The following is a 5,626-nucleotide window of genomic DNA, read 5'->3' as shown; positions in this document are numbered from 1 at the left end:
ATGACATCCCCAAGAGGTAAAATATATAGTGAAAACAATAGTGGTCCTAAAATGGAACCTTGAGGAACACCGAAATTTACAGTTGATTTGTCAGAGGACAAACCATTCACAGAGACAAACTGATATCTTTCCGACAGATAAGCTCTAAACCAGGCCAGAACTTGTCCGTGTAGACCAATTTGGGTTTCCAATCTCTCCAAAAGAATGTGGTGATCGATGGTATCAAAAGCAGCACTAAGGTCTAGGAGCACGAGGACAGATGCAGAGCCTCGGTCTGATGCCATTAAAAGGTAATTTACCTCCTTCACAAGTGCAGTCTCAGTGCTATGATGGGGTCTAAAACCAGACTGGAGCATTTCGTGTACATTGTTTGTCTTCAGGAAGGCAGTGAGTTGCTGCGTAACAGCCTTTTCTAAAATTTTTGAGAGGAATGGAAGATTCGATATAGGCCGATAGTTTTTTGTATTTTCTGGGTCAAGGTTCGGCTTTTTCAAGAGAGGCTTTTAGTGAGCTTGGTACACATCCGGTGGATAGAGAGCCGTTTATTATGTTCAACATAGGCGGGCCAAGCACAGGAAGCAGCTCTTTCAATAGTTTAGTTGGAATAGGGTCCAGTATGCAGCTTGAAGGTTTAGAGGCCATGATTATTTTCATCATTGTGTCAAGAGATATAGTACTAAAACACTTGAGCGTCTCTCTTGATCCTAGGTCCTGGCAGAGTTGTGCAGACTCAGGACAACTGAGCTTTGAAGGAATACGCAGATTTAAAGGGGAGTCCGTAATTTGCTTTCTAATAATCATGATCTTTTCCTCAAAGAAGTTCATGAATTTATCACTGCTGAAGTGAAAGCCATCCTCTCTTGGGGAATGCTGCTTTTTAGTTAGCTTTGCGACAGTATCAAAAAGGAATTTCGGATTGTTCTTATTTTCCTCAATTAAGTTAGAAAAATAGGATGATCGGGCAGCAGTAAGGGCTCTTCGGTACTGCACGGTACTATCTGTCCAAGCTGGTCGGACATACATACATACATACATACATACATATACATACATACATATACACATCTTTTTAGAATATACCATCTTTATTATATACCCAAACCATCCCACCCCTCCCCCAACTGGAGAAAACTATTGAACAATAACACTTAGGCTTATACTTCCACATAATACATACTATATACATGCTATACAAATTTTACAGACACAATCTATTTTACAATAGTTATATTTTGTTTGTTTTTAGTACTAGCCTTCCTCTGTTTCTGATGTCCATCCAGGTTGATTTCTATTTGCCATATATTTTTAACTGTGCTGTTTTACAAAAGTTCTGAACCAAATATAATTTTACAGACCCAGTATGTTTTAAATTGGTTATCTTGTTATTAGTCCCAACCTTCAGCTCCATTCAACACCTCCCATCTCTAACTCAACACCATCCATATTGGATTTCTATTTGCCATATATTTTTCAACTGCGCTTTGATGCTTCACAAAAGTTCTGAACCTTTCTATACTCATAGTTTCTACAGATTGTAAATTAAACATCAATATTTTTGCTAAAAGTATTATAATATTATTGATCTATTGACTATGACTTTTCAAATCACCTAGCAGTGCTATCTGCAGTGTTAGCTATAGTTAAATGTTGCAATTGTTCAGCCATTCCTGGACCTGTGACCAAAAACGAGCTACATATGAACAGTACCAAAATAAATGATCTAGCTTGATGTTGTCATTGTGTACAAGGAATACGGGAACAATTACTAAACTAGCTTGATGTAGTCCTTGTAATATGGACCAAATACTAAACTAGCTTGATGTAGTCCTTGTAATATGGACCAAATACTAAACTAGCTTGATGTAGTCCTTGTAATATGGCCCCATTTCTAAACTAGCTTGATGTAGTCATTGGAATATGGACCAAATACTAAACTAGCTTGATGTAGTCATTGGAAAATGGACCAAAAACTAAACTTTTGACTACTTTAATACACATACACTACACAATCAAAAGTATGTGTACACCTGCTCGTCCAAAATCTTATTCCAAAATCGTCATCATGGTCATTAATATGGTGATGGTTCCCCCTTTGCTGCTATAACAGCCTCCACTCTTCTGGGAAGGCTTTCCACTAGATATTGGGAACATTGCTGCAGGGACTTGCTTCCATTCATCCACAAGAGCATTAGTGAGGTCAGGCACTGATGTTGGGTGATTAGGCCTGGCTCGCAGTCGGCATTCCAATTCATACGAAAGGTGTTCTATGAGGTCGAGTTCAGGGCTCTGTGCAGGCCAGTCAAGGTCTTCAACAACAATGTCGACAAATTGTTTCTGTATGGACCTTGCTTTGTTCACAGAGGCATTGTCATGCTGAAAGAGGAAAGTGCCTTCCAAAACTGTTGTCAAAAAGTTGGAAGAACAGAAGTGTCTAGAATGTCATTGTATGCTGTAGTGTTGAGTTCCCTTCACTGAAACTAAGGAGCCTGAACCATGAAAAACAGCCCTAGAACATTGTTCCTCCTCCACCAAACTTCGGCCATGGAAACCCAAACCCAGATTCATCCATCGGACTGCCAGATGGTGAAGTGTGATTCATCACTCCAGAGAACACGTTTCCACAGAGTCCAATGGTGGAGAGCTTTACGCCACTCCAGACCACGCTTGGCATTGTGCATGGTGATCTTAGGCTTGTGTGCAGCTGCTCGGCCATGGAAACCCATTTCATGATGCTCCCGACAAACAGTTCTTGTGCTGACCTTGCTTCCAGAGGCAGTTTGGAACTCATCAAATCAAATCAAATTTTATTAGCCACATGCGCTGAATACACCAGGTGTAGACCTTACCGAGTGTAACGCTCGTCTGTGGTGGAAGAAGAGGAGGACCAATGCGCAGCATGGTAAGTCTTCATATCTTTTAACAAAGTAATTGAACACTGAACAAAACAATAAATGACAAACGACCTAAACAGGAAATATTAGCACCCACAACTAAAGGGTGAAAACAGGCTGCCTAAGTATGGTTCTCAATCAGGGACAACGATTGACAGCTGCCTCTGATTGAGAACCATACCAGGCCAAACACAGAAATCCCAAATCATAGAAAAAATAACATAGACAACCCAACTCACGCCCTGACCATACTAAAACAAAGACATCACAAAGGAACTAAGGTCAGAACGTGACACCGAGAGAACATGTACTCTTATAATCTCCACCCGGCACAGTCAGAAGAGGATTGGCCACCCCTCAGAGCCTGGTTCCTCTCTAGGTTTCTTCTTAGGTTCTGTCCTTTATCTGGAGTTTTTCCTAGCCACCATGCTTCTACATCTGTATTTTTTGCTGTTTGGTATTTTAGTGTCGGTTTCTATAAATATTATTGATATGTTCGTCAAAAGAGAGATCAGGGTAGTTGCTGTCTGTTAGCTCTAGCTGCAGCTGTCTGTTAGTTCTAGCTGCAGCTGTCTGTTAGTTAGAGTAACGTCGCAGTCTTTCAGTTTGATTTGAACCTGTACCACCATCAAGATTAATTGTCAGATCAAGCAGCAGATCTCTCTTGTTTCTTGGGATGTAGAACTAGCATCTCTGTTTGCCTCCATTCACTTTTGCCGCCATTATATCTGAAACGCAGGCTTCTAGGTTAGGCAATTTTGGGGCTTCATCATATTTCATTGAAATGTAAAGCTGTATGTCGTCCGCATGGCAGTGAAAGTTGATATTGTGTTTCTGAATGACATTACCAAGAGGTAGAATACATAGTGAAAACAATAGTGGTCCTAAAACAAAACCTTGAAGAACACCTAAACGTACCATTGATTTGCTAGAGGACAAACCAACCACAGAGACAAACTGATATCTTTCCGCCAGAATTTGTCTATGTAACCCAATTAGGGTTTCCAGTCTCTCCAAAAGAATGTGGTGATCGATGGTGTCAAAAATGGCACTAAGGTCTAGGAGCAAGAGGACCTTGGTCTGACGCCATTAAAAGGTCATGTAACACCTTCACAAGTGCAGTCTCAGTACTATGATGGTGTCTAAAACCAGACTGAAGCATTTCATATACATTGTTTTTCTTCAGGAAGGCAGTGAATTGCTGCGTAGCAGCTTTTTCAGACATTTCTGAGAGGAATGGGAGTTACGCTCAAGGTTACGCTTTTTCAGGGGAGGCTTTATTACTGCCACTTTTAGTGAGTTTGGTACACATCCGGAGGATAGGGAGACATTTATTATGTTCAACATCAGAGGGCTAAGCACAGGAAGTAGGTAGCTGGAAATAGGGTCCAGTAGGCATCTGGAAGGTTTAGAGGCCATGACTATTTTCGTGTCGCGAGAAGGTAAAAAACTTCAGTGTCTCCAGTGATCCCACTGTACATCCAGGTGGTTCTGTTCCCAGGACAACGGAGTTTGGAGAAATACCAAGACTCAAAGAGAGGTCTGTAATTTGCTTTCTAATGATCATGATCTTTTCATCAAAGAAGTTCATGAATCCATCACTGCTGAGGCCATCCTCTCTTGGGGAAGGTCATCCTCTCTTGGGGAAATGCTGCTTTTTAGGTAGCTTTGCAAAAGTATCAACAATTTTTGGGGGATTGTTCTTATTCTCTGATCGAGCAGCAGCAGGGCTCTTCGATATTGAATGGTATTGTCTTTCCAAGCTAGTCAGAAGACTTCCAATTTGGTGGAGAACCATTTCCGTTCCAATTTAATGGAATCTTGCTTCAGGGCTCGGGTATTTTCTATAAATATTTTATTGTGACAAATGTTTTTTGTTTTTAGAGGTGCGACTGCATCAACGGAATTACGCAAAGTTACATTTAGATCGGTTAGGTGGTTAACTGATTTCTGTACTCCGATGTCCTTGGATAGATGAAGGGAGTCTGGAAGGGCATCTAGGAATATTTGGGTTGTCTGAGAATTTATAGCACAGATTTAGATAATTCTTGGTTGGGGTCTGAGCAGATTATTTGTTGAGATTTCAAACGTACTAACATGGTGGTCCGATAGTCCAGGATTATGAGGAAAAATATTCAGATCCAAAATATTTATTTCAAGGAACAAAACTAGGTCCAGGGTATGACTGTGGCAATGCATAGATCCGGGGACATGTTGGACAAAACCCACTGAGTCGATGGCTCCAAAAGCCTTTTGGAGTGGGTCTATTAACTTTTCCATGTGAAGTCACCAGAAATGTGGATATTATCTGCCATGATTACTGGGTCTGATAGTGATTCAGGGAACTCAGTGAAGAACGCTGTATACGGCTCAGGAGGCCTGTAAAACAGTAGCTATAAAAAGTGACTAGAAGCTCGAAAGATAAAACGCAGTAATTTTGTTTCTTGAAAATAGACATTTGCTGTCAAATGTTAGCAGCGCCTCTGCCTTTGTGGGATGCGCGGGAGATATAGTCACTAGTGTAACCAGGAGGAGAGGCCTCATTTAACACAGTAAATTAATCAGGCTTGAGCCATGTTTCAGTCAGGCCAATCACATCAAGGTTATGATCAGTAATTCGTTCATTGACTATGACTGCCTAGGAAGTGAGGGATCTAACATTAAGTAGTTATATTTTGAGATGTGAGGTATCACAATCTCTTTCAATAATGACAGGAATGGAGGAGGTCTTTATT

The sequence above is a fragment of the Oncorhynchus clarkii genome, chromosome 12 (assembly GCF_045791955.1).
Source record: "Oncorhynchus clarkii lewisi isolate Uvic-CL-2024 chromosome 12, UVic_Ocla_1.0, whole genome shotgun sequence".
NCBI classification, from domain to species: domain Eukaryota; kingdom Metazoa; phylum Chordata; class Actinopteri; order Salmoniformes; family Salmonidae; genus Oncorhynchus; species Oncorhynchus clarkii.
Note: the sequence above shows the minus strand (reverse complement) of the source record.